Here is a 20,708-nt window from a genome sequence, read left to right as displayed (position 1 = left end):
TGCTAAAATATCCATTCCATGTTTAAAAGCACTGGATTAATAAGTAATAGAATCCTAGGGAACTAATAAGTGGTATTAAAAAAACCCCAACAAAAATAGGATTCTTCTGGGAAGAAAATAATTCTAAAATTTCTAAGAGTTGTCTGTATTCATTCTCTAACTGAACACATCCAAGAATAGTGGTGGCTGGGATAGTCTAAACTATCCTGAGAAATTATTCCAAAATATCAGAAAATTATGGCAATACTAGGGAGGATTTGCTCTGATATTTAATTTGGGTGGACATAAGTATACATTCTGTGAGTCAGAAAAATAAAAACTAGCAGGAGGAATGGACTTTCATGGAATAATAGTAACCTACAACACCTTCTGTGGGTTTACAGAAACTGGAAACTGCATCAATGAATCAGTAGATATAATTTTACTCCTAGTACTTTGATAATATAAGGAAAGAAATTTCCACAGCTTGCTTTAGCTTCCTCTTGAGAATTTGTTCACAGTCATATCCAGGTCACTCAGACACAGATGCATGGCAACAGATAATCAAAACTTGAATTATACAAGATCTTTAATGTCAGGCTTTTTTCTTTCACTTCTCTGGAGAAGGGAATTCTGAAACTGTATTGGTTTCTACTCCTAGAAACTAGTTGCATTTCAAACTGCCAGAGCAGTTCAGGTGAGGCGGTAACTGGTTGCAGAGATCTGAGCAGTAAGTACAAGCCCCCTATATTCAGGACAGAGTTGGGTGGCGGCTGCTCTGGTAGGTCCATGGCACCAAAATGCAGAGAGCAGACTGAAGAACAGACGGCTCCTGAATGCTCAGTCTTTCATATAAAAGTGGTAATAAGGATAGGTTTGCAAAGCAGAGAATAGCCTTGGAAGCATGTGAATTCTTTATCCGGTCTCTCTTCTTTTTCAGAAGGGTGGCAGGATTGAAATTTTGGGCATACTAGAGCTGCAGATTACCAAAGAGCTAGAAGATTTGGAAATTTTAAAATCCTAGAGATGCTAATCCCTCTTGGCTCTTGTTTTAAAGGCCAAATGGAGCACCTGCTAGTGCTTGTGCTTTTTGCCAGAACAGTAGAGACAACGTCTGTGCCCATCCAGGGCTAAAAATCTCACTTCAGAGAATACAGCTCTTGAAGCTAGTCAGCAAAGCAGAATTCATGCATAATAGAAACTCATCTCTCAAAGATGTAAAAAAGGGGTCTTAGAGAAGTAATGGAGATCTAAATGTGCCATCTAAAAGCAACAGAGAACAAAATTTTTCAGCTCAGCTGAGCAGTCGAGAGTAGCAGAGACAAAAGCTTTTTTGTAACTGCATTAGATTAATGCAGAAGAGAGAGAGCTTAGGGTGAACCTCTATGAATATCACTGGATAAAACATTCTTAAGCTCATTGTTCTGGCATATAAACACATATATATGCACTATGTGAATACACTGGTGAGACTACAACCGGAGCACTGTGTCCAGTTCTGGGCTCCCCAGTTCGAGAGAGACATGGACATACTGGACAGGTCCAGCAAAAGGCCAGGAAGATGACTGAGGGAGTGGAGCATCTGACATACTGGAAGAGGCTGAGAGCTGGGATCGGTTAACTTGGAGTAGGAGAGGCTCAGGGGGATCTTATCAATGTATTTCCATACCTAATGGAAGACAGCAAAGTATGGAGGCAGGCTCTTCACAGTGGTGCTGTGACAGGACAACCGTCAACTGGCACAAACTGAAATACAGGAAGTTCCATTTAAACAAAAGAAAACTTTTTTTTTACTGTGATGGAGGTTGGACACTGGCACAGGTTTCCCAGAGAGGCTGTTGAGTCATCATCCTTGGCGATATTCAAAACCTGACAGGATACAGTCCTGGGCAACCTGCTTTAGCTGACTAGACAGAGTAGGTGATATCCAGAAGTCCCTGCAGACCTCAACTGCTCTGTGATTCTTGGGTAATACGGCCCCTTGGACAGAAGTTGAATTTATATAAATTCAGACCATAAGCAAATTTTTAAGTAAATGCAATTAATTGTTAAATATTTGCCTGGGATCTTGATAAATTCTACAGCTGTGGAGATTTTACACCAAGAATTGAATGTTTTTCCAAAAAGAGAACTGTAGTTCAAACATAGATATTGGACTTTTTTTATGCAAGGCAAAACCTTTCAAGGCTTCTCAGCTGGGTAGGATTGAATGTTGTCACCTTAAGATTAAGAATAAAGTAACTTTTTAGAAAGAATTATAGTCCTGCTGCACTATTTGAAATTTAATTTTAAAATTATATAAATATTTTTATCTACAACTATATAGGCTGTCCCTGCAAAGATGACACTGAAAAACATTAATCTGGTTAATTAAACTTTAATCTATGTCTTAGCACATTTACATGTAGTGAAATCTTTCTTAGGTAATGGTCTTAAAGCTAGCAGTAGAGAAGATTGTAAAACCTGCAGAAAATCCTGTGTCATGAGCTGCTAGAGTAAGACCAGTGTTTTATTTAAAATCATCAAAGCAAAGATTTTTTTATTAGGAGGCTCTAACTCTCCAGGACACCTCTAGCAAGTTCTTTGAAAGTCATTTTTGTCTGCAGATGTGTCCCCTTACCAAGAAGAAACTTTTAGATTGTGGTCTTCTTTTTATTTAGTAAATACTAAGCAATACTTGACAAATATAATTGTTGAGTTGATGAATACTTCACAGATACATGAAGGAGGGTTGGGATTTGTATTTTAATTGCATTTTAATTTTTATTTCTAATTGCTTTTTCTAAAATAAAACAGACAATTTAGAAAATACATGGTTCCCTGGGGTTTTGTTTTGTGGGGGTTTGTTTGTTTAGTTTTATTTTATGTATATATTATTAACTGAGAACAAAGCAGTCGCTTCTCTGACCTTATCCCAGTGAAACTGTGTTCAAAGTGTTTTAAGACTGCAGGGACTTAATTCTCTCTAGAAGATAATTAATGTGCTCCTCTTCAGCAAAATCTGCTTTACTTTTTGAATCTTCTTCTCCTAATTCAGCTGCATATCTGCCAGTTTTCCATCATCCAAACACACAGACTTGATGCGGTCGACAATCTCTTCCAATTTCCTTACCAGACAATTGTTGTTTTCTTAATTCAAGATGAATTTCTTAGATCTGGAGTTTGAGTGTGGTTTTAGGTGACCATTTCCCCAGTGATTGTCAAATTTATCCAATTAATTTTGTTTCCTGCTTTAGTTTCTACAGCATCTCTATTAAGCTGCGTTTTCTGTCTTCCCCCATGATTCTTTTTAGCAATTCAGCTTGCTGCCTTCTGTTGTTCTCCCGGAGAGTTTTCAGGACGGTGGCCAGCTGGCAAACTGCCTTCTCTAAGCTCTTATCATGTCGTATTGCAGCATCTTTCTTGTTCACAATGGGTAGTTCAGGTCCAGAGAAAGATAGAGGACTAAAAGAGATTGCAATAGAATCAAGAATAGTGCTTCAAATCCTACACAAATAGTAAGGGGAGCAAAGCAGCAATATAACACCTTCTGTAAGGTGACTCTAGCATACATACTTACGAAAACATCCTGTCATCAAGAAGTAACCTCCACCACCTTACTTATAACGAGGAAAAAGCTGGTGACTGAAAGGATAATTTGAAGGCAAACAGATCCTCAGAAAGTTACCTGGATGTGTTTGTGTCTTCATCTTTGTTGACTTCAAAGACGAGAGTAGTGTTATTAGTTCATAATATGGTTGGAATGAAATATTTTGCCTTTTAAAATTTAATCTCAGAGATGCTCCTTGCTGCCTTTCTCCACACTGATGTTTGTCTATGTGTGTGTTGAGCATGATTAAAGAAAGCACCAGCAATCTGGTATGGGAACCTTTGAGTAGGATCAGATAGAGTCTGGCTTTTCATAAGTACTGACTTCTTGCTTTGCGATGTGTGGAGTCACTGTCACCAAGGCACTGTCATTCCTCCCCTAATGTAAGTGAAAAAGTATTCTCCTAAATCCATGAATGCAGTGCTCTCTAGCAGGAAACTCCCTTCTCTACCTGCTAGTTGACCTGTAGTTACATATGTAGGACTTAACTATCGCATCGATGCTTTAAAACATGAGTTGCTCATCCATATTTTTGAGCTATTGCTGTTTTCTTTTCAAATTTGTCTAAACATTAACTTCAAGCATATAGCTAGCCATCCAAACATGTATTTTGACTGTATTGTTAACTATGTGCTTTCCAATTCATGCATGAAAAAATGTAATTTACTACTCCATAGCTCTCAGCTGCCCTGGAATTAGTAGAGCCTGTATTGGCTTGTGACTATTGAAACCAATATTGTCTTGTTTTCCTGACCCCCTTACACATAAAAAAGATTGACATGGCAGAGTAATAGAAAGTGTATTGCATTAGGATTTAGTATTAAAGATAAACAACACAAATGAAACTGAAAGCATATGGCATTCCTTGCCTTCTATGCCAGCTGATGAGCAATACATTTTGTATTATGATCCACTTTGGAGGCTTTAAACCATTAAAACCTTGCTGCTTTGTTTTGCATGCTTGAAAGTTGCCAGTTAAACCAACTGGAGTAGCCTAATTTAGCTGATTGTGTGACTGATGTGTCACAGCTCTGGCTTTGAATTTTCTAGGTTGGAAGTGAAAAATTGGACAAAATGAATTGAATACAGCAGATTGTATACCATAATAGTGCCTTAAAAATGGAACACTGAAGATGGAACTGAAATATTATTTATGAAAAACATAAAGGAAATAGCGAGAAGCAATGTATAATTCTTATATTCAGGTAACACATTCAAGAGCTCACAAAAAATTAGCATTTCCTTATGGTTACCTAATGGAACTATGAATATATCGTAGAATTTGTTATGAAAATTCAGTTAAACTGTTAACTTCAGTATATACCAAACAAGAAAACTTCAGATAGCTCTACCCCTCCATCCAATGACTCTACTTCAAGATCTGTGCTAAGATTGAGTGTAATTTTTTTCCTCAGTAGAAACAAAGGATTTGAAATATTCACAGTGGTTGCACCAGAATGGATGTATTTGCTTGATACAATGATGTTACGTAGGTAAAATAACTCAGTCGGAACAACAACAGAAAGAAATGTCACTCTAAGATCTTACTGAGAAAATAATTACATATTCTGTCTTGAAACTTTCCTATTTCACCCCTATCTAGATAGTATGATCTGTTATTTTTGTGGCTACCATCTTATCTGGCATAGTGAAGACATGAAAAGACTGACCTAGAGATTCCCAGAATGAAAAGAAAATGTTTTATGGTTTGAATATGTTTGGAGAGAAAGATCTATAGCACACGTTCACCATTGGTTTGTATTACATTAGTTTAAAACTTTAAAATGTGATCGCCTAGAAACTCCTCTTAAGCATTCAGGTATTGATTCTACTTTTTAATGAAGTATTTCTTAATCACAGACTCTTAAAGGTCAAATAAAAGTTAGCTCAAACCACACCTTTCTTTTGATTGAATTTCTTGGAAATATTTGATCACTTTGGTTATAAAATAAAATCAACATTCTCTGGGGTGTTATTTATCTATTTCCATTTATGTCTTTCCTGTTTTGCATCAGCCCTTTTCTTCCAGAGATACAGATCTATTTAGACAGGTCTGGCATAGTATGAGACAGTTTGTTCCTGTTTATTTGAGACTTGAAAGAGGAGGAAAGGCAATACCTCTTTGCATATTTTCTTTTAACTTTCCTGTGATTAAATGTGTTATGTCAGTGAGTGACAGCCTGATTGAAGGCTCAGCTCTTTGCTGTTGTGAAATTACTATAGTACTGTCTAGATGTAGGAGGGTGGCCTCAACAAAGCAGAATGACTCATAGGCAAAGTTATATTGTAGTGGTAGAGAGGTTCTGGAGAGGTTGGGGCGATCAAAAAGAATCAGCTTCCAGAAGTTCTGGAAGCCAGGATGGGTATGGCTGTATGGTCCCCTGGCTGAAAGAGCCTTTCTCTGCATCTCCTCCTCTTCCTAATGTCCTCACGTCAGTCCAGCTAATCTGATGTCATCAGGGGTCTGGTACCTCTTTTGGGGACTCTTCATGCTGTGTTGGAGGCAAAACGCAGTGCTGGTTTAAGACTGAGCCTTAACCAGTCCCTCACAGCGCAAGTTGCCATGCTCTGTTACAAGTGTGGGATTTTTAGCTTCATGTGACCTTGTTGAGGCCCTCCTCATGCATCCAGACTGTACTGTAGTAACTTCACAAGAGCAGAGATTGAGCCTTCAGTTGTGTTATGCTTCTTTTTCAAGCTAATTACACAAAAATTTTTAAGTATACTGATATTTATCGTACTTATGACAATGCCAAAAGTGTTTCACTGTCTCTTATTTCTGCTCACTTAAATAATTAGATCATGTTTTTCTGCTTCCAAATTCACTAACGTTAACTATGTAGAAAAACAGAGGTGTCCTTTTTACTGGATCTCTCTCCTCCTCTTCTACATTATCCCCAAAATAATTTAGTAAGTAGCAGCATATTGGTCATTCACATAAGTTGTTGCTTCTCAGGAGCTGCTAAGTGACAAGATTTTTGGATAGTAGTCTTGTGATCATAGGAAACCTTATTGAATTGGTTGAAAGTGTCATCTCTGGCATATTGTAGCTGAGTCAAAAAAATGAACGCAGTTACAAATAGTGCCGAAGTAGAAAAACTGTTGTTCACCAATATGAAATTTTTTGTCTCACTCAGCATCTTTCTGAATAAATCTTATGTAGAAAGTTGAGTAGCAGAATAAATTGGCACATTAATGTTCAGTTTGCATGTCTATCTAAATTCAATCTCTTAATAAAACTCGGTTATTGATTATTACATTTCTAATTTGCCTCAAGGCTCTTCTACACAATTATGGCAAAGAAACAAAACATAAAAGAATTTTCCTGTGGAGAATTATTCAAAAAATGAAAATAGAACAGAAAGCTGAGTTAAATGTATGTTATCCAGCTTTAAAAATGGATAAAAGGTAGCCAGGTTTAAACCTGCATAAGCTCTCTTTTAACAGAGACCTTTAGCAAGTAGAAAGTTTTATGAAAGTTAAACTGTTTAGACAGCTACACTGAAAGTATAAAAATGTAAAACTGTGTACTAAAAGTAATAGATAATAAAAGCTAACATACATTTGGCTTATGAAACTGCCAAGTTCAGGATATCTAAACACTCTTAAAAGTTAGTGTTGAAAATTCTAACTGAAGGACTTTGCCTTTCATTCCAAACAACGACAAACTTGGAAAAGTTTTAGGTTTGAATTTGACTCTAGTTTCTACTGCTCAAGTCTCTCTCTGGATGTTCAGTTAAGAACCACCTTAATATTTTGGTTATGGTACTTCATAAGTAAGAATAGTTATCTAATGGAGATTTTGTTAATCACAAGGCATTTTTTCCTGGAGATACATGTATATATGTTAATATTCAAAGCAGTACTTTCGCAGAAATAAGTATTGAAATACTTATTGACTTATAGATATCATGCAATCAAATGCAATCTTCAGTCTCTTACTGATCAATTACTAAGAGGTGCCCATTTCATTGTTTGTTTCATTGTTCATTGAGGATCTGCTTCTGGAGAAGGTTTAAAGAAAAAAAAAAAGAAAAGAGAAAGGCTGAGTTGCACCAATCTGGTCAAACAGGTACTTAGCTTCCTGCATTGTGAAACCATTTGTGGAGTTGAACATTTGATTCACCTAAGAGTCTGTGTACTTGCTTGCCTGGTTTTTGTCTAACAAAAAAAGACAGAGAGGTCCTCAGAATATTTAATTAGCCCAGTGATTAGAGTATTCAGATGGGACTGGTGAGAATTTTTTTTTTTTTTTAAATGAAGCCCACTATACAGAAAAAATCAAGTCTGTAATCTAGAATTACTAAAATGGGAGTTCAGATTACTTCTCCAAAATAATAGAGCAGCTCACGAAGGAGTCTGAGAAACTCTTCCCCAGAATACGCAACCTGCTAACTCTAGGCCTGGGCAGCGAAGTTTGAAGTCCCTACTAGAGATAGTTAGACATCCATTTATTCTTACATAAATCATTTTGGATGTGGGCTTCTCCAAGCTTGATTGAAATTACTAGACCTCAGTGTCAAAACATTCCTTCACCTGCTTGTAGCATCCTAATTTTGGGCTCCTTAGGTATTCAGCTTAGGGTAAGGCTCTGAGCTTTAGACTACAGTGCTGCAAGCTAATGCAACACTATGCGAGCATGTGAAATGGGAGACTCAGCTCTCTCATTGTATAAGAGAAATGCAGCTGTACCTGGGAAAGGTTGATTTCCTCAAAAGAGGCAAATTAACAAAAGACTAACAAATGTCTAGACCTGACCATTTATTTGTGGTCTGGCAGATACCTGGTACAAAAAGGTATTATACAATTATGACATCGTGCAACCTAGGAGTAGTTCAGATAGCTTCTTAAGTTATATGGCTTAATGCACAAAACTAAACAGATTCTGTTGATAATAAATTCCTCTCAAGTGTATTTTTCAGTTGGTAAAGTTACTAACCAATTATGAAGTGTATAACAAATATAAACAAGTTGTTGGCTGATAGGAGAATGTATAATATAGTGAAGAAGGAATCAAACTAATGAATATGAAACACCATGATGCTGTGCTACTTGTCTGGATCAAAAATTTAGGTGGCTTTTCTGATTCAGTTGGTTTCCTACCTTATCACCAGTGGAGTGGAGCACCAGCTGTGTGTTAGTGTACCTGGTGTATCAGCAATGGCTGGGGAAGAGGAGGATGCTGGGAAGAGAAACCAGTACCTTTTAAACGAGGATAGTATCAATTTCTGGGCAATGTGGTCGCACACATAAAAATTTAGTATCCTCTAGAATCTTAGGCAGGGAACTTAGACTTCAGTCTCCACTGTTGTCACCAATTAGCAAGCAACAATAAAGGGACTATATGATGCTGTAGGACTCATTCTGGTGGTGGTGAAGTACTAGTCTTAAATATTTAAGCACATTTTCATTTCTGAGAAGAGGTTATCGTGGCTAAAGCATCGCTACAGATTTTATTATGCTTCTGTCTACCATGGTTCTATACTGTATATTCTGTAACGATAAGCATGATGAGAATTTAATGCAACAGGTCAATACAGCAAAGGATTTTCTTTCAGAAGTAACTGAATTAGAAAACCTTGTGGCAAAATAGTGAATATATTTCCTGTTGCAGTGAGATACCTCATTATTTATTTGACCTTTCAAAATTCTAGTTATTTAAAATTTAATGTAAACTTTAAGAGATGTACTCATATATGGAAAATATAATGAGATCTAGTAATAACTCTAAAACTCGAGGGAACTTTTTAAGTATAGAACATACCTTTTAAACCCTGATGACCTTTAAAACTTGAAGAAACATCTTAAGTGAGCACACTAAAATTATTGCTGTGAGGTATTGAAGGGGGTGATAGCTGAAATGTATTTGATATTAATTTGTGCATGAAAATCTGGAAAAAAAATAACATTGTCAAAATGTTTTTAAAGTTCCTTGCATGAAACCTTTAAGGGTTTTTTGTGTTTTGTGTTTCTTAGTGCAATGGATTACTCAGGAAATGGTTGGATCTCATCTGCTGCAGGACTCCTTTTGGGCCATAGGAACAGAATTCTCATTCCACGTTCTCTTTGTCTTGCACGTGCATACTTTTAACTATACCCTGCTTTTCATATGAAAATGACAACAATTATGGCTCTATACAAGTAATAGAAGAGACTTTGGGGCTGTCAGAGCAAGATTTGTTGTTCAATCAGATATTCCTTATCTCTGCCAAGGAAAAGGCAGTTTTCTGTCTCCTTAGTGAAGTTGTCTTTAAGGCTGAATGCAGGCCATGGCACATGCTATTTTAAACTGTGAAAAAAGTGAACATTCAGATTGTAGTCTTTTGGCAATTCCACTGATGCCATGTGAGTAGCCTAATTTCTAAATTAGGTCAGAATGAAATCCGACTGTAAGCCTTATTCTTCTGTTAAAATTTACTGCTTTAAATATGAATGTTTATGTATATTGGCTTTTCTTTGTCCATTGGAAGGACTTGTATGATTTTTCTGCACGAGGTAAAAGGATATTTTCCTGCACCAGGAAAAAGGTTTCCTCAATTTCCTTTTGAAAGTAGAATACGGACAGATTTAGGCAGTTACAGCATATGTCATGCTCATTGCTTTTTGGGTCTGGGAGGCAACTTTATGATCTATCGTAGATTATCTCTGGGAGTATGACCTTTTAAACCTTGCTTTCTGTTGTCTACCGACTGACTAGTCAGCAAGATGGGAAAAATCTCAGTATACCTTGGCTATATCCAGTTTGGTGTTTGGTCAGCCAATAGGTTCAAAAAATTATTAAATTTACCCCATAAAAATGTATGATATGATTGAGCTGCCTCCCTTCTTCTCTTACCAAGTCACATTTACCCTTCTGAACCATTGCAAAAAGATCTATACTCTGTACTAAGTCTTTATAATCCAAAACTGTATATGGAACTCCCATAATAAGTTGGTCCCCCCTCCTCTGTAATGAGCATAACTTAAAGCCCCTGTTGGAAAAGTTCTGACCTTCAGGCTTTGTTGGCTGAGATCTCATTATTTTCTTCATAGCGTGCAACTCATGTCATGTCTCATCTCTAATAATTTTGTAAATTATTGCTAGTGTTAAAAAATCTCAAACATCTGTTGTTGCTTTTTTCCTTTTATGGTGTAAACTCTATGTAAATATAAAATGAGAGATAGTGTTTGAGCCCCAAACATCGCAACCAAAGCAGATGAAGAGGAAGGCACTTGTTCCAGATTACTTACCTGTTTGGCACCACTGTTTCCCAGCTTGTTCTTTATTTTGTTGGACTCAGAATGGTCCAACTCTCTTCACGCTGGGACTGACCTGGAGGAGCTGGGGGCAGAGGGATGTAAGCCAGGATGTGCAGCTCTGATGTACCCACAGCAGCCAGAAAGCCTTTAGGAGAGTAACCCTATAAGCTTTATAGCTGCTGTTGTGGCTTTTGGCAGGTCAGAAGGGAGGCAGCTCTCGCAGGGATTGTTGTTACCATCACACGTGTCCTCTGCCAGCTGGCATCACCGGGAAGGCATTACCAATGTGCCTCTGCTTTATGGGCTGCATGGGGTCTGCCTGCAGCACTGCGCCTGAGCAGGCTGCAGGACTGGACTGTGCTAGATTATGTGATATTGTAGAAAGGGCCTCCAAAATTCCAGGAAATTTTAGTGCAACAGAATTGTGCGAACAGATGCAGAGAAACTGTGCTGCAGAGGAGTCTTATTGATTCATTTAGCTGCAGGTATGCACTCTTAGAAGTAGTCCTTAGTAGTTAGATAGCTAAAACTGAGCAGTTGATTTAGTAAATTTTTAAGTAAATAAGGCTAGCTTTTTAGACATAACTGCTCTATGACTGTTTGACCATAAGGAAGCAGGAGAATATACTCCCTCCAGTATATGGCTTTAACATTTTAGCTTACATTTCTAGGGCACTAATGGTTTTAAGGACACCGCTGTGTCCTCTGGGAAGCCTGATCAGAACATTTGTACAACAGTTTCCATTTCAGATGATGTAGCTAATTTAGCTTTTTTTTTTTTTTTCATTATGGGAATAAACCACCATGGAAACCATGGTATACTCTCATTCTGCTTCTGTGTCCTTTCATCCAATAGTCTCTGTCCCTATTTGTTGTATATTCAAAAGGAAATGTCTTCATTATCCCTATATTATTCTACCCAAGTTTCCTTTTACAGAGGATATAGACTTCTATGTTGTGGATTTTCTCTACTACTTTCATCAGGAAAAATACTGTAATCAGAAGCGTATTAGCCCTTGTACTGTCTATTTTCCATCAGTAAAATTTTGCTGAACAGCGGACTATTAATACCTATTAACTTTCTGATAAGAAAGGATGACTTGATATTGGTTATATTGCATTGCTCACAAAGCCTAATATTTACATCTAGATATTCAGCAAAGAGTCCATTTACTGAGAAATTTGTTTTGACTTTCTTTGTGAGCCTGCAGAGAGATATATTTATATAATGAGGATCCTGTTACAATTTAATATTTTATAATTTCTGTTGTTTAAAAGGGATAGGTTTTTTTCTGTTTTAGTGTTATGCTTTTAGATGATCTTGTTTCATTACCCATACCCATTCTTCACAAGATGGAATGGCTGAAAACTGATCTGGAGTTCGGGATGTTTTTAATGGGATTTTCAGCTGAATCTGCTCCTCTGTCTGGCTCGTCTGCTGGTCTCATGATTGCTAGTGCTGGCTGAAAGGAGGGAGGATGAACCTACAGCGCAGATAGGCAGGAGGGAAGAGCAGTTTCAACTCATCTTAGTGATCCAGTGGTGAGCCAGTTCAGGAAGCTTACTGAGCAAAAAGCACCGAACCAAGAGAGGATGAGGAGTGGAGAGGAAGGGAGGACTGAGAGCGCCCAAAATTTAGATTTACTTCCATTCTTGTGGAACTGCACCCTTAATCTCACCCTGGGACTGGACTGCTCAAAATATAAGAAAAGGGAAAAGGCTGTGTCAACTTGATTTAGTCTAAATCCACGAGTGCTTTCAGTCACAAGTTTTAGCTCTGTAAGTTTTTCAAAGGGCAGATCTTAAAATTATCAAAGGGTAGGGTTGGAATACCTCTCTTGACTAAACTTAGTAGAAGAGAACGTGTTTTTTGTGGTATGAACTTTTAGTCTTTTGCAGTGCAGAATGCACTTGTGGGGAAGACAGGTTAGAGTGCAAGTAAGTAGACCATAGTGAAAAATCATTTTCTGGAAGACTTTAGAACTAAAGGACTGCATTGTGTGCATGATGGACTTCTACTGTGCTGAATTCTATTAAAGACCATGTATTCACTCTTCCATTGTGAACAAGGTCATACCCAAAACTTCCGTCTCTCCAAATGTCTGGAAGTTGGGATATCTTTCTTCCATGCCTCTTTCACAGTCCTTTGTTAGCTCAGGTTTCAGATATCTGTAAACCTGGTAACTGCTTTGGGGCTTATTCTGCAGCAGGATTGAGGTGTACTGCAGTTACTGAATGTAATGATACGTATGTTGACAGGTGGATGTATGGGGAGGACGTAGAAAGGAAAGCACAATTTTCTTCCAATCTCTGTTCTCCCTCTGTCCTGGATCTGGATTTTTGTTTCTTCTCCAAAGAAGTCTAATTTATTTAAGTGAAAATTTAAGACAAAGATGACTGTGTACAGAAGCAAAACACATAATTAGAAGACGGAAAAAGAAATCTGCTCCAGGTGGTTTAAAATAATTGGAAAGATAGGTTTGTTTAGGAAACATTCTTCTAACAATTTTACATCTAATAACTGTAAAATCAATCACTAGATGCAATAAAAGCTCTGGGAAATCAAAATGAATGATGAATGAAATGAGATTTCAAAAATAAATAATAATATTTTGTCAGGAAACGTTAAAAAATGTTTCATATATAATGATTAGTTTTACCTTAATTGCATCAAAATATAAGTCGCTCAAATTAGTGTGTATTTGAGTGGAAAATAATTGCATTTTAAATTTCATTGAAGAGACCTGGCAAACAAAGTGGTAATTAAAAGCAGTCATCATATAAGCAAAAAGCATCAAAGCCTATACACTATGGATTTTTTTATTCCTGGAGTTGAAAGCAAGCTAGGCAGAGTAATGATTGATATTTATCCTAGATTAGCTGAAACGGGACTGAAAATTAAAAATGTATGTACCATAACTTCAATATAAAACTCAGAAATCTCAATGTCACTGTCAAGGTGAATTCCTCAAGGCATGATACAGACCAAGCAGCTGTATTGTTTTGCTATGGCTTGAATATTTATTTTCTAACAAATTAAATAATTATACTCTAGTACTGTCTATATAATGCAGTCTTTTAGGTGTGTATTTCACTGGATTTTTATTTTGTTCTCACTTTCTCTCTTACCTTTCCCTAACTTTTTCATTCTTTCAGTCTCTTTTCCTTGTATTTTCTTTTTTTTATTTTCTTCAGAAGCAAAAGCATCGTAAACAGTGCTATTCTGTACATGCAGAAAGATACGAAACAGCAGTCCTCACAGAAGATTCAGTACTCCTATGTAATTCTCAACTTCCCTTCCTTTCAAGCACATAAGAGTTTTGCACATATAAGAAAGGTCAAAACCTGAGTTCTCATTATCCTTGTATTTTTATTTTTTGCAGTCCTTCCATTTGTGCTATAGAGATGCCTGGTAGCTTTATGTAAGATTAGGATATTAAGATGAGTTTTCTTTTATACATGTGTGTATATATTTACATGTGCAGTTCCTATCTTGACACAGTCAGTATCTTGAAGAATTCCTGGTCTATGGAAAAGACTAAAAAAGGATATTATCACCCTCATGTTATAAATGGGAAACTGATACAAAAATTTCTTGTACAGGGTTGTGTCATAGCTAGGAATGCAAGACCTATTCTTTTGAATCCTATTCTAAAACAGTACACCCACAAGTAGCCTTCTTTCAGGCCAATGACTTTCAAACCCAAACACCTTTTTGATATTACTTGTCGCTAGTTTCCAGAATTCAGTATTTTACTTTCATTTGAGGTGCCCCCAATGAACTTCTTAAGCCACTGTATGCAGGGCAAGTGGTGGTTTCCTTAGGAAGATAAGAACTGTGTTTATTATGTTGAATAAACCGAGCAAAGATGAAGTGTACAGCTAGATCTATCCTTTTCTCATTGGGGATCCCTTTTTCTCTCTCTCACCTCCAGCAGAAACGTGGAGGGGTTTGTATCGCATCATTTGAGAGCTGAAGAACACACTAGTGAAAATTCCAGTATATCATACTGTGGTAAGTTCAACTTTTTACTCACATTGTTTTTAACACTTAGAAATGAAAAGGCATAGTGAATACATATGACGAAACCGATACTTTTCCAGGTTCCACACTGAATAAGATTTTTCTTCTGAATTAATGATATAAAAATCTTTTACATCTGTGTTCAACTATAAAGGTTGCTGCTTTTTAATACTGCATGATGTCTGAATCTTTTTTCATGAGCTGGATCCAATTTCTTTGGGACTGGTATAAGCTTTTGCCTTGAGAACAGTGAAGGGTTTTATTCTTGTTGAGTCTGATGGCTCTTATTGATTTGATGTCCTCTAGAAATCTCTTCAGAGGAAAATGCTCTCCTTACGGAGGTAGATTAACTGTTTGACCTTTAAGCACCGCATGAAAATCAACTCTCTTTTAAATGCAAAAATGTCACCTGGTAATAAAAGGGACTTCTTAATGTGTTTGGGAGAAAGCTGAAGTTTTTCTTAAGATTGTTGCTAGAGCTTCACTCTATATTCTGCAGCTTGCCTTGTGGCAGATTGTTTCATTATCCAGCAGTATCATTAATCTTTTTTATTATCACCTTAAAAATAAACAAACAATGATTTTGTTGTGTTTGACACAAGTAGTGCATTTTAATTTTGTAGGCTTGTATTATTGACTTAGAAAAACCCTGCGATGTTTCAGCTTGAAATACTGACTTACAAATATGAAAACGCTATTCAGATGTGTGGAAATGGCATCTGTTGTGCATATTAAACAAAGTGTGTGATTTTTATCTCTTCCACGTGGAGCTTAGCATTAACTAGGAAAGTTGATATTAATTGAGAAATAATAACTTTTCATTCATTTTTCTTTCATGCAAATAGTTATGCTGTTCTGTGGGCTATACTGAAAGCAGATCTCTTAGGAACCAAAGGCATAATCCTGAGTCATATGCTGGAGTTAATTTCAGTAATAATAATTGCAAATTCAGTTGGTTTGATATTCTACCTCTGTGATGTATTTCTTTATTTTACAGCTGCCCAAAATTTTGTTTTCCTCCTCTGTTTGTGCCTAACAGTTAAAGGTAATAATGGTAATGATGATGATGGATTAATTCAGGCTTATTAAGGGGTTTCAGATGTAATTTTCTTAATTCTAGAGTGTGGAAACATGGACAGATGACAATTTATTGGCATTTATTTCTGCTACTGTTATGATTTGAAATTAATAGAATAATTGTACGCTTACAAAGGGAAAACATGAGAACTCTTCTGGTGATATCTTCGTTAAACTCATGGCACTGGAATAAAGTTTTGTTTCATTGTTTGTCATTCAAAGCCAAGGAGACATCGCCGTCCTGGAAAAAAACACAAACCAAAACAAAAACCAACACACAAATCTATGTGCTACAGAAATAGATATAATTGGTCAGTCTTTAGGGATTTGCAAAGTATAATAATGATGTAACTGAACAGAATTAGAGAGCAAAGTTTACTTAGAAAGCTTTTAGGGTAAATCCAAATAGATATGTCTGTTATTCCTTGACTCAGGTTTTCAGATGTTTTATATTCTCTTTTTTTCTGTTGGTGTACTTCATATATGATAAACTAATATATGCAAGTAAAAAGAAACAGTAATTTAAAATATGCATGCGCAAAACACTAGTAACCAGAATTATTCAAGAAACAACAGGTACAGCAAAAATTTGTAATGACTATTATTTAATTTGGAGAGTTGCAATATTATTTTTTGTTTCGCAGATTTGGCCTAGATTCATTAAGCACTACTAGCATGTTGATCAAATCTATACTACCGTAAATTATTATAACTTGAAGGCTACTTATTTAGCAATTTTTTTCATAGCAGATAGGATTTTTTCTTCTTTTTGCCTGAAGTATTTACAGAACAATATGTATGGGTAATAAATGTATTTATTTTAAACTAGCTTTCTTAAAGTCTCTTCCTATTTTTAGTCCTGCCCAATTATGATTACTAAAGAAAAGAGGTTCTGGAGACTAGACTTCTGTAAGAGCTCGGGGCGAAAGCATCATATTTTCTTGCTCTTCCTTGGATTTCATCCAAAGCCAATTCTGTTTAATCTGCCTGCTGCTGCTCTGGAAGTGACATCTGTTCAAATTTACACTCTTTATCATGGCTGACATGTTGTTTGTGTGTCTGTTTACCCCAAGCCCTTGTTCCAACTGCCTCTTGCAGATAATTTGTGATTTTTTTCCTTCGGTCTATCACAGGTTGCTAGGCATTGAATTGCTGCATATGGAGCTTTGCTATTATTTTTTATTTCTTTTCCTCAGCTTTGCAATTATGTTTTGAAGAACAAATGAGAAGTCTAGATGCAACATGTGTATCAAGAAATATACTGAAGAAGGCTAGATGAGAAGTGAAGGGGTGTGGGGGATGTGGCACATGGGAAATATGTATATATGATAACCTGATAAGGAATCTAGTAAAGCATGGGCTCTGATATCTGTACATCTCTCTTGTAAGATAAATATTGCTTTGTAATTTTAGCTACAAAAGTAGTCTTAGGCCAAACAACTAAATCCAGACCATATTTTTCTGATGTGGGGTTCATATTCATTTATATGTGGATAAAATATTTTGTACCGTAAGAATTCAAAAATAATGAATTTGATCTTAAAAGCTATGAGATGGCCTTTGAATCAGAACTGTTATTACAAAATATTCAGTCTGAATACTTGAATATTCCTTGAAGTTTTGGCTAAATGCAGGTTTGCGTTTTCAAATTTTCCCCAAAGATTTGCAATCATAAAATTACTGTTTAAAATCAAAATCAGATATGAGATTCGCATTTGGTCACGCCAGGAGTGAGATTTAAGATAAATGAGACTTGCAAGGAAGATGACAAGAGCTGTCATCTTTACGTACATGAGGACAAGAATGTTCTGTGGAAAAACACAATTTCAAAACAACATTACTAACTACCATACATACTGAAAAATAACCCTGAGACTATCTTAAATTTCATAATTGTGGAGCACCACAATATGAGTAAGCTACTGGAATGGGGGGTGGGGAGGGAAGCGAGGATCATTGCCCTCTGCCTCCACAAGCTCACCAAGAAAACATTTTTTATATTCACTGTGGTACGTACTGAAGGAAGTAAAGTGCTCAAGTGTACAAAAAAAAAATTTAAATTGAAAACTGATGTAATTTTGAAATATCAGAGAGTGACAAATTAATAAAGAAAAATCAGCACAATTTTAAAATATTTGGAGATGAAATACGTAATGAAAATGTCTAGAAAGATTCAAATGTCTTCCTTTATTGGTCTTTGGTGCTATAAAACAATCACATAAATGTCTCCCACATCCTAAACCAGTAAACTCTCCTGTTGGGTTATTTTTTTGCTTTTTATTCTGATTTCTTTAATTATGTGTGCATAACCAGGACAACTAAAAGCTGAAACATGATCTAATATTTTACATAGATGATGGATGAAAACTATTTAGTTGTAAATAATTTTTAAAAAGAAAAATGTGCTGTCTTTGCTGAAGAGAAATCATCCAAAAAAACTGTTTTCTCTTACCTTGTCCTACTGTCCTGGAGTTTCAGTGAACTCAGTCTTAATGTAAAAATGGGGTCTGAATTATTTCTAAAAATTGGGATATAGGCACATCAACTCTTAAAGCAACCCTGTTAAGACAGTAAACCAGAGAAACAGCAGTGCACAGACCGCAGTTACCGTAGGCACACTGCATACACAGAGCTGTACATAAACACAAATTGCCCACACGCAGATTGACTTGCTCTTTTTAACATACGTCTGTATTGATCCCATCCCATGCTTCTGCGACATGTGTCTGCTGGCTGACTTGCTAACAAATACGAGCTGACACACCTTTGAGCCAAAAATGCACAGCTGCATGATCCATCTGTAGATTACGCCTTGCTTCTACTGGATGACAAAAGACGAGTTGAAAGAGACAGTGAAAATATACTACTTAGATAGAAATCGTATTCTTGTCATCGTGTTCTCTTCCTTTCCAGTGCTACTGTTCTTCCTTCTGCATACTTAAAACAGTGTTCATATGATACATGCACCTCTGTCACATAGGAAACAATTTTTTTTCCTTAATCACTTCACAGATTTCAAACTTTGTTTTATGACTTGCACAGAAATTCTGTTGCCAGTCATTGTTGGATTCTTGCCTTTATTTCTGTGCAGTAGCTGCTGTCTATTAGTGCACAATAAGAACAACTTTCAGGATGTGTTGATGAAAATTGTTATTGGCCATAATTTCTGGATCTGCTTTTTCTGGTAATAAACTCTCCATACTTAGACCTGTTGCCAAGAAAGTTCCTACATTCATCAGGCTGACATCTTCCAAAATTCTTGAGAAACCACAAGAAGGATGTTGCTGTAACACAGAAGTGTTTCTTAAGGTTTTCTGAAACTCTTCTGTTGGAGTTTCTCTAATGGAGAACACTGTGGAGAGCTTCCATTTCCAAAAGAAGTTAAATACGGGGAACATAAATGTGTTTCCATGGTCATCTTAGAACATTTTATGCGTAACATGCTCACCTAAATTCAGGCATGCACTACAAAATACTGAATGCCATGTCCTAGAGATCAGAAAGTCATCAGGTGACATTGAGAATGGTAGTCAAGCTATATAAAAACAAGAATAAAAATTCTGTTTGTCTTTGGTCTATTATATTTTCCCGTTGAGATAAGAGATTTTTTTTGTTTGTTGTTATTGCAAATCCATGACTGCTTTGCTAGTGGTAATATGTCATTCCACCTCAGAATCATTTGAGATAAGGTCAGTATTTGCTTTTCTTTTCTCTTTTCATCTATCCACACATTGTACATTTCTATCATATGCTCACGATCATGACAGTTCAGTTGTTTCCACATGCCATTCCTTGCAAGCTTCACCAAATTTGTGTTACCTAGCACTGAGATATATGAATTTTTCCCTTTTACTATATATTTATTTTACCATATATATTCTGTTATGTCTGTTGAGTACTCAGCAGAGGATGGATGTAAAACCCCTACAAGAGCAGTATACAGGAGCTAATGAATTGTTGATGTTTACCCAATCTGACTATTTGATGGATTTTACTATGTGAAAATTTACTCTTTCATAAGTGGGATTTGAAGAATATTATGAAAGCAGAGGTTGCGTTCATCCTCTATTGTTCTATTTACACTTTCACAACACTAAAATAACAAAATAATGCAATTCTAGTTATTATAACTGACTGGAAAATATCCAGCCTTGCTTTGGGCTGTTTTAATAGAAACCAGTGAATAAGACGCAGCTAAGCTTGCTGTTTGACTTCTGTTGGTATTTAGCTATGACTTGGATCTTATTTCACTGGGCATTTCATTCGCTAGATATCCAGAGAGGTAGGTACGTTCACATTAAAAATTCAAACCAATGTTGGTAGTTTTGCTCCCAGTAGTTAAGGAGATATCTGTTCTTAGGGTTCTCTGCAAGAATGTGATCATAGCACAACTACTCTGTCTCCTTTCAGAAGCTAGATGGATTTTAAGCAGAGGAGTTTTTTTCTGGAGCCTGTTTTTAATAGCCCAAATATAAAGGTTTCCATCCAGAATAACTCCTTCAAGTCAACACAAGTAACATGCAACTAACCATCAACAAATCAGCCAAACTGAAGCATTGAGACTAGATACACTTCCCTTTTGTAGCACATTTATCTCTTTCTACTAAAATTACTATGTAGCTAATAGTTTATCTAGAAACAATATTGAATGTCCAGTTTCATGAAATAAGTGTGGGGTTTTTAGCATACCTCAATTAGAGAAATATACAGACATCTAATTTCTCTGCTGCTTCAAAAACCTGCGGCCTGAACGCTTAATGAAGTCCTGTTTTATCAATATGTGGATTTAATCAGTTTCTT

The 20,708-nt window shown here is 36.3% G+C and overlaps 1 protein-coding gene across 1 annotated transcript in view; it reads left to right on the top strand.

The window, feature by feature from the left end:
* The window catches only part of TENM1 (teneurin transmembrane protein 1), an 840,514-nt gene that overhangs the window by 105,755 nt on the left and 714,051 nt on the right, over window positions 1-20,708 (top strand). Inside the window, exon 3 of the mRNA XM_050901608.1 lies at window positions 14,743-14,822. The gene's annotated coding sequence lies outside the window, so the exon portion shown is untranslated. The remainder of the gene's footprint in view (window positions 1-14,742; window positions 14,823-20,708) is intronic.

Source organism: Gymnogyps californianus, chromosome 9 (genome assembly GCF_018139145.2).
Source record: "Gymnogyps californianus isolate 813 chromosome 9, ASM1813914v2, whole genome shotgun sequence".
NCBI classification, from domain to species: Eukaryota; Metazoa; Chordata; class Aves; order Accipitriformes; family Cathartidae; genus Gymnogyps; species Gymnogyps californianus.
Note: the sequence above shows the minus strand (reverse complement) of the source record. Positions and strands in the feature narration are given on the sequence as shown.